Source organism: Schistocerca nitens, chromosome 1 (genome assembly GCF_023898315.1).
Source record: "Schistocerca nitens isolate TAMUIC-IGC-003100 chromosome 1, iqSchNite1.1, whole genome shotgun sequence".
Classification (NCBI taxonomy): domain Eukaryota; kingdom Metazoa; phylum Arthropoda; class Insecta; order Orthoptera; family Acrididae; genus Schistocerca; species Schistocerca nitens.
This window is the reverse complement of record NC_064614.1, coordinates 346,541,763-346,557,299: the sequence shown is the minus strand read 5'-3', so window position 1 is coordinate 346,557,299 and position 15,537 is coordinate 346,541,763.

Here is a 15,537-nt window from a genome sequence, read left to right as displayed (position 1 = left end):
CGGCGGAAGGTGCACGTGCCCGTCGACCTGGGACCGGACCGCAGCGATGCACGGATGCACGCCAAGACCGTGGGATCCTACGCAGTGCCGTAGGGGACCGCACCGCCACTTCCCAGAAAATTAGGGACACTGTTGCTCCTGGGGTATCGGCGAGGACCATTCGCAACTGTCTCCATGAAGCTGGGCTACGGTCCAACACACCGTTAGGCTGTCTTCCGCTCACGCCCCAACATCGTGCGGCCCGCCTCCAGTGATGTCGCGACAGGCGTGAATGGAGGGACGAATGGAGACGTGTCGTCTTCAGCGATTAGAGTCGCTTCTGCCTTGGTGCCAATGATGGTCGTATGCGTGTTTGGCGCCGTGCAGGTGAGCGCCACAATCAGGACTGCATACGACCGAGGCACACAGGGCCAACACCCGGCATCATGGTGTGGGGAGCGATCTCCTACACTGGCCGTACACCACTGGTGATCGTCGAGGGGACACTGAATAGTGCACGGTACATCCAAACCGTCATCGAACCCATCGTTCTACCATTCCTAGACCGGCAAGGGAACTTGCTGTTCCAACAGGACAATGCACGTCCGCATGTATCCCGTGCCACCCAACGTGCTCTAGAAGGTGTAAGTCAACTACCCTGGCCAGCAAGATCTCCGGATCTGTCCCCCATTGAGCATGTTTGGGACTGGATGAAGCGTCGTCTCACGCGGTCTGCACGTCCAGCACGAACGCTGGTCCAACTGAGGCGCCAGGTGGAAATGGCATGGCAAGCCGTTCCACAGGACTACATCCAGCACCTCTATGATCATCTCCATGGGAGAATAGCAGCCTGCATTGCTGCGAAAGGTGGATATACACTGTACTAGTGCCGACATTGTGCATGCTCTGTTGCCTGTGTCTATGTGCCTGTGGTTCTGTCAGTGTGATCATGTGATGTATCTGACCCCAGGAATGTGTCAATAAAGTTTCCCCTTCCTGGGACAATGAATTCACGGTGTTCTTATTTCAATTTCCAGGAGTGTATAAGCTCTATTCTCATGCTTGTAGAAAATAATGAATTAAAATGATACTCCCTCTTGCGAGAATACAATTTGGTTTCATTCCCCAAATATTTTTCGACATATTTGTGGTATATTCACTAAGTTTTCCTTTTATTGCTTCAGAAAGATATTGAAACACCCAATCCACATTAATTTCAGTATGTGTATGTTGAGATTAATATTTTTTCCAGTTGTTTGGAGTAAGTATATGAGATGGACTTTAACTTTTGTTACCCTTTTCGTGCCCGGTAACAGTCAAAGGAAATCAGCCGCTAGTCTACATCAAAACAGCATGTCGCCTGCAACCAGGGCCGGTCTAACCCTTGCTATACCAGGAGAGGGGCGGGGTTCTTTATGCCTACCTTTTGAAAATATTATAATCTTCTCAGTTACTTTATATTTCAATATTTTTTAATAACATTTATTATTTTAACTAATTTTTCTACCAGATTCAATATATGTTTTAAAGTTTTCAGCTAAACTTCATCCAAAAATTTAAGTCTCAATAGCAGTTGTCACTTTGCCCAGTGAATGTCTTATTTAATATTTCCATGTTCAGAGCCTTACTTACATATCAAGATCTCTTTAAAAAGTATTTTGAGAGTAAAAGTCAACATCAGGACAGGAAATCTGCATTTTTTAAAATATTTTGTGATTGTCATGAAATTACTGAAAATGCGTTGATATTGCTAAGTGTGTGCTAAAAGGTATTTTCAGGTTATGGACCCTACTCAGAGATCAGCACCTTTTTAAAAAGTACGTTGTAAAAATAATTCAACAACTATTAACAAATTTTGTTTCTTTTTTTAATTTTTTCGGGTAGGCGTACACTACCCCCACCCCCTCCCTCTCCCCATCGTTGGTAGTGTTCGCAATGGAAAACGCCTTGGCATTGCCAGGGTTAAGGCACAACCGACACAAGCTCCCGCTTCGGGTGCCAAGTTGAGTGCGGCGCCAGATGCGCCAGAACTGTGAGATTTACATACGGGACAAATCACAGCTAATAACTGCCGCTTAAGGCACCAAGCTAAAAGGGGCGTCGTGGACGACCAAGTGTAAGATCTGTATACAGTAAATATCACAATTCATAGCGGAAACCGAAACAAGTGAAAGTGTACGAGGGAGGAAAAAGGGAAGGGGAAATGTTCTCGAACCTGTCCTGCCTGCAACCACGGATGTTCTTTTTTTTCGTGAAGTATAATCTCAAAACTATTATAGCCGGATGTCTAGGGCGTCTTACTGTAGCCTACTATCCCACAATCTTGTCGTTGACCAAGACCTCCTCTACTGCCGTTTCTACCAAATTTTTGGCGACCCCTGTTAGTCCAGCTGTGCTGTAGGTTTCGTAATTGGTAAGGTAGTCTTTGTAAGTGTTCCGTTCGACTGAAAGTAAAACGCTTAATATTCGATGTAAATACCTGTTTTAGCTCTCTTACCCCTGCGACCTATTGATTTCTTCGTATTTCAAAGCTAACCTAAGGCCTTTATGAAGATCCTAAGGCGCCGCCGTGCGCACTCTCGCAGACATTTCCGTTGTCAAGCCCTTAAAACAACATCGAGCGCTATTTGCTCGGTCTCTTGCAGTAGCACTTTATTTATCTCCTCCTTTAATGAGAGTTCGTGTTCGTGTTAACGTTCATTTCCTAACTATATCCGCAAACTCTTCGACTGCTTCCTCAGTACCATCCCTAACTGTTCGCAAAAAACCGTACGCTGTTATACTTCTCGTATTGTTGTTCCAACTCCTGTCTCCACTGGTCAAAAGTTTCTGCGTTTCAGAGTGCTTCTGAGAACTTACGAATAATTTTGCTTCTCCTGACAAACGTAACCTTGCGATCTGCAACAACTGCTTATCTGACAAAACTCCCATGTAAACTGATGACTTAAAATCCTCTATAAGTGCCAACATATCCCCAGACGCTCTACCAGAGGAGGGAAAAACAAAATTCGCCACATTCAGATCTACTCCTACAATGTGAGCACTTCTACCTCGTGATTATTTTCTGCTAGTTCATTAAAAATAACCACATTATCCGCTCTCAATTGAGCCACCTGATCCAATATTGATCGCACCGCTCCTTCACTGGTTACACCTCGTGTCTCTGATTTTGCCCCTGCGTCCATTACTCACGATAAAAATTACACCACAATACAGCAATACGCACAAAACAGTTAGTCCCAAAGTGTAAATGGTTCAAATGGCTCTGAGCACTATGGGACTTAACTTCTGAGGTCATCAGTCCCCTAGAACTTAGAACTACTTAAACCTAACTAACCTAAGGACATCACACACATCCATGCCCGAGGCAGGATTCGAACCTGCGACCGTAGCGGTCGCGCGGTTCCAGACTTTAGCGCCTAGAACCGCTCGGCCACCCCGGCCGGCCCCAAAGTGTAGTGCCACCACAGATACAAGTAAGTGAAACCATTAAAGAAGTAACACAAGCTGCGGATTAGATCTCGCTCACCGTGAGCTGCTCAGAACAAAGGCAATGCTAACACTAACACTTACTGAAGAATCAGGGCGCGACCGGACGCCTCTCTCTCTATATGACTTCACGGACACACGTCCCCACAACATCTCCGCATCTCTCTACGTTCCTCTCTGCTCCCAAAAACCAACGATTTGGAGGTGAAGATTCACGACTTTCGCCACAGTGACGAACAAGAATTTCCCTGAATACAGTGAAACTATGGCGAAGCCTGCCAAAACTTCTCCATCACAAATTTTATGTCAATTAATTAACCAGAGTACACTGTACTTGCTTCGTCGCCACTCATTGACTCATACGATCGCGTCACACCGCCGATGCTGCTGACAACATCCGGAAAGTATAATTCAGAAATTTTCTCACACTGGAGACGGCAAAATGGCGGGTTCGCGTGTTTCCATCCGCCTACAGATTGCGCAGATTCGTCGTGACAGTAATACTCAGGGGAACTGTAGGCATTATGCTCTAATATCAGAGGTCCGTGATGACTTCCTGCCCCGTATTCAAAGCGTCAATGCCACCTAGGCTGTTTGCAACTTGTCTTCTCTGGCTCGCCCCAGGGAAGAGAAATTAAAGAATCTTATTCCGAAAGCCATTATCTATGTATTTCCCTCCAGAAAAATTAAGAAAATAAAACTAGGAAATTTAATTACTATCGCAAAGCGATATGTGACTATACTGTCACAGGAGGAACGTAGCGAAGCGTCTGTCTTTCCGTAAGGAAGTAGGGCCTTTTGCTAAAGGAGGCTTTGCGCAAGAAGTGAGTGTGATTCCCGGGTGAAGAAATGTGTTCACATTTGGAAGAAGAGTAAGTACGTCTCCTAAGACTGTTATGCGATGTATTCAGGAAATGTGTTCAGATGTCCAAGAGGAACTAGCTGTTATGGAGGGTAAGTTTTTACATTACTCCTTAGCTGTCGATGAGAGTGGTGACGTATTAGATACTGCACAGTCAGCTATTTTCATTAGATGCGTCGATAAAACGTTGAACATAACAGAGGAATTGTTGGGTTTAGTTCCCTTTAAAGACACCACCACGGGGTTGGACATTATCAAAGATGTTGGAAGAGCTGTTGAAAACGCTGGCCCGAGTTTGAATAAGCTGGTTTCTGTCGCAACAGATGGGGCTCCGTCTATGGTAGGAATCAATGTTGGATAAATAACACTGATGAAAGAACATATGAAATGTGTTCCCGGTGCAACACATTATCTGATTGCAATCCATTGCATTCTTTATGAAGAGAATCTTTCCGCAAAGTACACTAAAGTTTGTTATGGACACCTTGATAAAAGTTACAAATTCCGTCCGGCCAAAAGGCCTTAGACCTAGACATCAGTAGGGTGATTATCCTTATCACCGCAATGTGCACTGGTTGAGCAGAGGTAAGGTGTTAGGTCGATTCAGTGGGTTAAGAGAGGAAATAGCATTATTCACGATTAATCAAAATTAGCCTGTTACGCAGTTGCAAGAAAAAATCCTGGATTTGGGTTAGATTTCCCTGTTGATTTAATATTTCACTTGAATCATTTAAATACGTCACATCAATGCATGGGCTGTGTAAGAATATATATATATATATATATATATATATATATATATATATATATATATATATTCTTACAAAGCCCATGTGGTGGGTCGAGAAGTCTTTTCTAAGCCGTTCATTGGAAGTTTCAAATAACCAGCACAAAAAGGCTAATAATGAATAAAAATAACTGCTTTGCGGAAACACGCTTCCCTTGTAATGAATGTTTTTATGAAAAATCCATTCTCCACTCATTAAGAACAGAGACTCAATGAAGCCTACGCTGCTGCGTATGAAGTCTTTCTCGATGGAGAGCGCTGTAGCTACCATTAGCTGCTCTTGACTCCAAGTACTTCGCAGAGAGACCTTTATTCTCTTCAGAGAAATACCGCTCTGCCTCAGACGATGTCGCCGGTATGATAACAATCACTTTCAGGAGTTTCATTGATTCACAAAAAGGCTTCTAGAAATCATTTTCAGGCAAGAATTGCAGAAACGTAACAGCACTTGTGTGAGTTCTAAACTCATTTCTCGAGTGTAGTATCTCAAGTTATGTTGTCAGCTTATTCCATTCAAGGAAGAGACATATTTTCCAAGACCACCGCAGCAATGTTTGCGGAAACTGAGTTTCATGTGAAACAAACTTTTCTGTATTAATTAAATTTGCAGCAACAAGATACACTGTAGAGTCAAATCGTTCAGCAACCTGAGAGATAATTTTTTCTCATACTTCCTTTGCAACAACAGTTTTTAGAATTCTTTCCCTACCTTTTCGCAGGATGCAGCAGCTCTCTGCGCGTGGAAATCATGTATATGATGTTATCTCGGATAGATTTTTCAAATGTTCTACCCCTTGTTCTACAGTCAGTGGTCAACTACTCAGTTTTGTAATTAACTATACACTATAGCAATGTATGGCACAGTGTGATTAAATTTAGGCAACTTGTACCTTATTCACCATTTAAAGTGGGTTCGCATTGTTTAGAATATGTCCGGGATATGTAAACAGTTGTGCTATTGTGAACCGTGTTTGTATGATGCAACAAACAACTGTGAGCATTATGTATATGGGCATGGCCTGTTGCACAAGAGCCGGCCGATCTGGCCGAGCGGTTCTAGGCGCTTCAGTCCGGAACCGCTCGACTGCTACGGTCGCAGGTTCGAATCCTGCCTCGGGCATGGATGTGTGTGATGTCCTTAGGTTAGTTAGGTTTAAGTAGTTCTAAGTTCTAGGGGACTGATGACCTCAGATGTTAACTCCCATAGTGCTCAGAGCCATTTTAACCATTTTTTGTTGCACAAGATCCTTTATGTTTTTGAATATTTTAGCGATTAAAAACCTTTTATAGTGTGCTATTTTTATCCACTTTACATCTTGTGAGTGAGATCAGCGTAAAATGAACATGTTTTACAACAAAAGATTTTAAGATATGAAGATGACAGCATAATCTGTTGAAACCAGTGTTCTTAAACAAAGAAACAACCTCAATGTAGCCCTCATCAGCTGTGACGTATCTGGCCCAACATTCTTTCCATGATGTATATGCACTTTGGTAAAATTCTGGGGATTGACTTTTGCACCATCGCTTGACACAGGATATAAGATCTTTCTCACTATCAAATGTTTTACTGCGCAGGTGGCCATCGGATGACTAAAGAGGTAAAAATCAGACGGAGCCAAGTCTGGACTGTTGGGAGGTTGAGGAACAATTTTCCAACCCATTTTCCTGATTATCTCCTGCGTCATAAGGGCTATGTTGGGTTCGGCATTGTGATGGTCAAGTCTGATGAACTGACCCTGAAGCTGTGGTCTGTGGGTCTTGATGGCATCTCGCAGCTTGTCCAATGACAAACAGTAACGGTCCCGGTTAACTGTGGAATCAAAAATGGTTCAAATGGCTCTGAGCACTATGGGACTTAACTTCTGAGGTCATCAGTCCGCTAGAACTTAGAACTACTTAAACCTAACTAACCTAAGGACATCTCACACATCCATGCCCGAGGCAGGATTCGAACCTGCAACAGTAGCGGTCGCTCGGTTCCAGACTGTAGCGCCTAGAACTGCTCGGCCACCCCGGCCGGCTGGTTAACTGTCGAGCCAGGTTCCAAAAATTCAAAGAAAATGACACCACACTGATCCCAGAAGAAGGAGGCCATCACCGTTCGGCCTGCTGTCCGTGAAAGTCTTTGTTTCTTATTCCTAAGGGAACCCGGATAACGCCACTCCATATATTGGGTTTTGCTCTCAGGTTCGGACACAAACAACCATGTTTCATCCTGGGTAATGACGCCGTCAAAACACTGTTACCACTCTTCAGTAAAGGTCTTCATGCGACCCTCGCACACATTCTTCCTCACTGTTTTCATTTCTCTTGTCAATAATCGAGGCACCCAACGTTTACAGATTTTTCTGTACCCTGGTGACTGTATCAGTAATACCACACTACCCAATGACAAACGAGTCATTTCAAAAAGCTTTCGTGTCGTCACACATCTGTCATTTTGGATGATTTGATCAATGGTATCCTTATTCACATCACTCACTGCCGTCGATGGTCTGCCGCATCGTGGATTGTCCAGTAGAGAGAAATCACCTTCTTTAGACCTCTGCAACCAACGCTGGATACTGCTGTGATCCACTGTGTCCTCCCCATAAACAGGGAGCAACTTCCTCTGAATCGATGTGGCAGAGTCATCGCCGATCTTGAAGAGGAACTCCATCACCGACCGTTGTCGCAACATGACATCTACTTCACGGTCCATTGTGGCTCACGTGTAAAAAAAGGCATATACTTTCATAAACCAATTTATAGCTAAATGTTCCAAGTATGTTCACAAAAAATTTCATTCTCCTCTTGCAAAAAATAGAAAAATTAGAGACGACTGTGCAAAACATTTTGAACGCCCTTTGTATTTTATGCGATCTTGGCTGTTGAATTATTTCGTTTCACATATATTACCAAATAATTATCTATGACGGAGGTCACACCAATCGCCTAAATCGCCTAAATGGCGATGGTATCCTACAACTGCTAATGTACGCCAAAGTGCCACCTGGCTGAAACGACGCTTTCACGGCTGTGTCAGCCTGAGTGCATGTCTATCGATGCGCACACTCTCACCCAGCCTTCTACAAGCTCGGAAGTAGAAACAAAAATTCAATCATTTGAGGTAACATCAGTTTCATAAAATGTCATTGCCTTCCCAAGAGTTGTTAAGAATTAAAACGTCGCCTACAAGCTCTTGACGCTAAGTCCTTAACGTCTTTGATTTACAGATTTTGGATGCATACATAGCCTAATAAGTTCTACTACTGCGCGTACACAACTTCAGATTAGAATTTGGCAGCCTCAAGAGTACTGGCAGTAGCTTTTGCTAAATTTTGCAAGGTACACGAGACTGGGACTTGGGCAAAATAGCCATAGGTAAAATAGTCCCCTATAGAAGCTCCAGGTGGGGAGTAATCATGAAAAACAAAATTTGCACTCTACGAGTCGGTCCGTGGAATGTAAGACCCCTTAATCGTGTTGATAGGTTGAAAAAATTTACCAGACAAATGAATAGGTTGCAGTAACGTATAGTCGGAATTACAGAAGCGTGGTAACATATAGCAACGTCTGCTCAGGTGACTATTGGGTTTTTAATACAAAATCAAATAGCTGCAATGGTAGAGTGTGTAATAGCGAATTAGGAAATAAAAATACCGGTAAGCGATCATGAACAGTATAATGAACGCAATGTGATAATCCATACAGATGCAAAGCCAACACTCACTACAGTAACGCACGTTAGTCCCGCAAATGATGAAGATGTTGAAGAAATACGTGATGAAATAAAATAAAGTAATCAAACATTGACGGGATGTTATGTGCGAGTGGAATTCGGTAGCAGGAAAGGAAATAGATGGCAAAAACAGAGGGCGAAATTAGAGTCACGGAAAAAAATGAAAGGGGAAATCGCCTGGTAGAATTTCCCAAAGAGCACAATTTAGTCACTACTGACACTAGGATTAAAAATCACGAAAGAAATTGTATACTTGGAAGAGACCTGGAGATGCCCCAAAGTTTCAGATATATTACGTAATGCTAAGAAAGAAATTTATAAAGCTGAATTTGAACTACAAAACATTTCCATCAGAATATTTAGGCCCTAGCAATCACTTATTATTTACGAACTGTTGATGAGACTTGAAGAACGCACAGAAATATGAGAAATTAAGGGGATGATACCTGGATAAAATGAAAGAAGCAGAGAGTATCAAAGGCAATATTAGGCAATTATTGACTGCAACAGGAGAAAATAATGCAGTGGAATATGAGTGGACTGCTTCGGGGGATTAGATTAGATTAGATTTAGCTTTTGTTCCATAGACCCAAAAATGAGATGATTCCCGTAGGTGCTGAACATGTCAGAAAGAATAACATAAAAAAACATAGAACCTCTGAATATAATACTCGCTTCCTTGATCATGTGTCAGGAGGCTGTCAAGATATATGAATACATTACAGTAAATTGGAAATGTTAATATTTACAGAATTAATACACTGTCAGAGTGAAACATAATTATGCACTTTTAATAAATTTATATTACACAAAATCCTAATCTTGACATTTTTACTTCAGCTTGTCTAACCGTCCCTATTAAGATATTAATCTGTAGAGTAGAAGGAGTTGCCTACCAAAAAGTCTTTCAAACTCTGTTTAAACTGTGCTTTATCTAAGACCAAGTTTTTAATGGTTGCTGGCAACTGATTGAAAATGCGTGTTCCCGAATATTAGATTCCGTTTTGGACCAAGATAAGTGATTTTTGGTCTTTATGTACGAGTAGATTGTTCTTATTCCTAGTATTGATCCTATATATTGAGCTATTGGTTGGAAACAGACATATTATTTGCAACAAATTTCATTAAGAAATAAATATACTGAGAAGTAGTCGTTAGAATTCCCAGTTCCTTGGACTCCAAAACTTTTGCTCGGTTTGACGAGTTACCTCAAAATATTACCCCATATTACGTAATGGGACGAACGTAAGCAAAGTATGTCAGTTTTTTTTTACATTTATGTCTCCTACATCTGATATCATTCGCATTGCAAATACGACTTGCTCAGGCGCTTCAGCAATTCCGTGGTATGCCCTTTCCAACTGAATTTATTATCGAGCTGTAATATGAGAAATTAAACACTGTCATCGTCCTCTATCTGCATGTCTTCATACGCTATGCATGTGCTGGAAGGAAATCTCTTAGAGGTAATGAACTTCATATAGTGGCTCTTTTCAAACTTAAATGACAGTGAATCAGCTTTCAACCATTTACTAATGTCAGTGAAAATGTGATTAGCAGTCATTTCCAAATCTGTACTTGACTTTCTATTTATTGCAATTTTTGTATCATCTGAAGACAAAACAAACGTAGCATCCGCCAATGTGACAGACGCGAGGTCATTAATATACACAAGAAAGAGCAACAGACCCAAGACAAAACCTTGAGTAACACCACATGTAATTAACCCCAATCAGATGAAGACTGATTGCTTACTCCACAGGTACTTCGCAACGACACTCAATGTTTCCTATTAGTTAGGTAAGACTCAAACCATTTTGCAGCACTGCCAGTGACACGATAGTATTCTAATTTACTTAAGAGAATGCTGTGATTCACACAGCCAAAGGCTTTTTACAGGTAACAGAAAATGCCTATAGCCTCTCACTTTTTATCTAATGAATCAAGTATATTCTCATTGTACATTTAAATAGCCTTCTCTACATCGGAACCCTTAAGGAAACCAAATTGTGACTTGGACAATTCATTATTTGCAGTCAGTTGGTTAAGAAACGCTTGAACACAACATTTTCAAATACTTTTGAAAAAGCCGGAAAAAGTGAAAGTGGTCGAGAGTTCATCGGTATCTCTTTCCTCATTCTTGTAAACAGGCTTAACTTCAGCATATTTTAGGCAGCCTGGAAATGCTCCACTGATAAGAGATTAATTATACAAATAACTTAAGATAGAACTCGACTCGCATGAACACTCTTTGATTAACTTCGTTGATATGTTATCATAGCCCCTACAATACTTTGATTTATGAAGGGCGCTACTTCTTTTGGAGAAGTGAGTGTCATTTCCATTTTAGTGAAGTTATTCGTAGAGACTGCACTGTATACTGAACCTGATTACTGCAAGTAAAAGAGACAAAGTACTTGTTTAAGAGGTTTGCAACACCACATGCACTTTTTACGACTGTCTCACTTAATTTTAGAGCTCCTCCTCCTTTCTGGCCCCACCTGTCTCTATCTCCACTTTATCACATATAGTAAGCCACGCGGAGTGGCCGCGTGGTTTCAGGCGCTATGTAACGGATTGCGCAGTCCCTCCCGTCGGAGGTTCGAGCCCTCCCTCTGGCATGGGTGTGTCTGTGTTGCTCTTAGCATAAGTTAGTTGAAGTAGTGTGGAAGTACAGGGACCGATGACCTCAGCAGTTTGGTCCCTTGGGAATTCACACACATTCGAACATTTCACATATCGTTTTTATGTTATTGCCTGATGTATTTATCTCTTTCTCAGAATAAAGGTGCTTAGATTTCTGGACTTCAGTATTTGGCAGTATTCTCCGTAATGTATTACAATGCTAACATCAGAACTATTCCTAGGTAGTAGATACAGTTTCCTTTATGTCCCACATCATTCCTTTATACCTTGTGTAATCAACTGTTTATTTTTAGACTTCTGTTTGATCTGAGTTGCCTTTATGGGAACACAATTTTCAAATGAGGAAGTAACTTTATTAATGAATGCTTTGTATTTCCCATTTGAGTCAGAAGTATTGCAGACATCTTTCCAGTTCATGTCTCTGAGCAATCTCCTAAAATTCTCAATTCTTGACTGATTTATCACCCTCCTTTACTCGGATTTAATAGATTTGTTATCCTGGCAAGTTTCAACATTTAACATGAAATAGTAAAGACAGCACAGGATAAAATACACAAACATATAAAGGCCAGTAAAACTCCTACGAAAACAAGAGGGATACTGAATTTAACTGACGAGAGGAGAAAATATTCAAATGCAATAAATGAAGCAGGTAAAAGGAAATACAGATTCCAAAAAAATTAGATTCAAAGAAAGCGCAAAACAGCACCAGGGATGGCTAGAGGACAAATGCTAAGCTGTAGGTGCAAACATGACTGTGGAAAAGATAGATGACACCTGTAGGAAAATCAAAGAGACATTTCGAGACTAGAGAAGCAGTTGTATGAATACCAAGACCTCAAGCTGCAAACCGATAGAATTAAAATAAAAAAAAGGCATAAATTTGGAAGGAATGTATAGAAATACCATACGAGTGAAACAGCATTGAGAACAAAATTATAGAAACAGAGGAACAGAAATATGAAGACGTGACATATGACACTGCCACAATACTTTGACAGAGTACTGGAAGGCCTGAGTAAAAACAAATCACCAACCAAAGCAAAACTATTCCGCCTGATGCTCACGATAGCTGAGACCCACGAAATACTATCAGACGTAAGAAGAATCTAATAATTCCAGTTCCAAAACAGGAAAGTGTCGAGAGTTTGAATATAACCGAACTATCAGTGTAATAAGCCAGGGTTGCAAAACAATGACAAAATTATTTACAAACGAACGAAAAACTGTTAGAAGCCAACCTCGGGGAAGATCAGTTTGGGTCCAGGAGAAATGAAAGAACACGCAAGGTAATACTAACCCTACAACTTATCTTAGGATATACAGGGTGATTGAGAAGTAACTGTACACACTTCGTGGGTGTAATGTATGTCTCAAAATAAGAGTAAAATGTCAAATAAGGTTTTATCTCAGATTGCTTTTTTCCGAGACATGCAGTCGAGCAGGAATCACAAGTGCATAACAAATAACACAAGATTAGTTCTTGGTGATTCAGAAGTAAATGTACAGACTTAGTTTGTACAATGTAAGCATCAAAATAAGTTTGAAATGTGAATGAAATGCGAAATGAAGTTTCGTCTGAAATTGCTTTATTTCAGAATTATGCAGTAGATTAGGGATCACAAGGGCAATACAAACAACAAAACAAAATTAATTCTTCTCAGAAAACGACAACACGAAGGGACCCGAAATTCAATACAGCTGCTTACTGTACGTTTACCCCAGAGTATGTTCGAAATGATGCTCGTGTAGACGCAGACAGTTAAGTGCTCGATGTCTTGCCGTTCTCGGAATGTTGTAGGCTCCCTTTATCTCATTCTGCACAGCTGCACAGCCATTTTCAGTTCGCTGCTCTAGTTGGGCTACATTCGCAGTTGCTACACCATACTCGAGCTACTAGAGCCGGTTTCAGAGGTTTAGCATCCAGAGATCTGGAGGGTCAAGCAACTGGTCCTCCACGACCTATCCTCTTATCAGGACAAGCGACATTGAGATACTCTCTTGTTTCTTGGCTGAAATGTGCAGGGGCACCATCATGCGCAAATTCTAAGTTGGTTTGTGTAGCGAGTGGGACGTCATGAACCAGAGCACCAAATTCGTGTAACACTGTCGATACACTCTGCCAGTCAGGCGCTGTGGAATAACATGCGGTCCTAGTAACTGTTTTTCACTGTACCGCGCCAACTGTTCACTGCAAAACGATGTTGATAGCCTCCTACCGTAGTTACGCTAGGATTCTCAAACACCCACATGTGCTTGTTATGAGCGTTCGCGATACCCGCGCCAATAAAGAGGCTCTCATCCGTAAATAGTACCTGGCAACCAAATAGTGCATCAGCAGCACGCCGCTCGTGTGACCACTGACAGATTCTGACGTCTAGAGTAATCTACAGATGGCAACTACTGTACTTTCTGTAGTTGAAATGAGTAGAATTGCTGTCTCTCAAGCAGGTCCCATACAGTTGATTGACGAACCCCTTGAGTGCCACTTACACGGTGGGTAATTATAGTCGGACCTTCATCTTCTATTCCAGGATTTTCTCAACATTCATTCCATCCAGTTGAGGCCGACTTAACCGTGACGCTCCACGAATGTCATATTCCCTTAAACGTCTTCGCAAAGTTGTGGAAGTCTGATAGTTTGATACTCTTCTGTTGAGAAACACTTCTATACGCCGTCGTCTTGATGCTCATGCACTGTCTTCTAGTAGCCGTAAAGAAGCCGCATATCCGCGTATTCACCGTCCGCGTATGTCGTCATACCGTACGCAATGACTGCATTCTATGAACTAGAGACTGAATGAAAGTACGTAGTACATCTGGTACAGCTACAGTACAGCAGCGAAGCAGAGTTCACTACACCACACCTAGGTCAAGTAAATAAAGGCATTACGTGCCAGTATCAACCGAGTAGTGTAGAGGGTGGTACAAAGCAACACCTTTTGGTATGCAGGCGAGCACGACACAGCAAAAGCCTGTACTGACCATGACGTAATGCTTACCACAAACGACATTACGCATCACAACTCGGAAATAAATCAATTTCACACAAAACTTTATTTAACATTTTGCTCTTGTTTTGATGCGTACCATACACCTACGAAGAGTGTACAGGTACCTTTGTATAACTCTGTAGACTGAAGGAAGCTGTTGACAATATTAGGTGCAGTACACTGTTTGAAATTCTGAAGGTAACAGAGATAAAATACTGGAAGTGTAGGAGCATCTAGAACTTGTACAGAAAGTCAAGCAGCAGTGGAGGAGACAGAGAGACAAGGTTCTTAGTCATCATTGATGTTATCCAATCTGTATGTTGAGCAAACTGTGAGGGAAACCAAGAAGAAATTTAGAAAAGATTTAAAGTTCATGGAGAAGAAATTAAAACCTTGAGGTTAGACGATTCTGTCAAAGATGGCAAAGGATTTCGAACACAGGTGAACGAAGTGGATTTTAAAAAGAGGTTATAAGAGTAACATCAACAAAGGGAAAACAGGTTATTAGAACGTAACTCAATTAAATCAGGCAACGCTGAAGGAATTGGATTAGGAAATGAGAAATTGAAAGTAGTAGATGAGTTTTGTAAGTTGAGCTGAAAAATAACTGACGATAGCCGATGTAGGGTGGATATAAAATGTTGACTAACACTAGCAACAAAATCATTTCCGAACGAGAGAAATGTGTTAACAATGAATATAAAGTTAATGTTAGAAAGCGGGTTTTTTTTTTTTTTTTTTTTTTTTTTTAGGAATCTGTCTGGGTCGTAGCCTTGAATGGAAGTGAAACATGTACGATAAACTGTAAAAGAACAGAAGGGTTTGAAATATTTAAATTTTTATACCTGGGCTTCACAGTCATGTAGAACTTTATAAAAGACATCATATTTACGCCAAAGACTGTAACACTTTCTTTATTTCACGACTGCAATTTCGGCCTTAGGCCATAATCAAGTGCAGATTTTTGTGGCTTTACGCCATGTCAACTTAAAATGAGCTGACACATTTATGCTAGAGCATGTAAACAGTAACCTGCCGCTGCAGTTTAGTGCGTCAC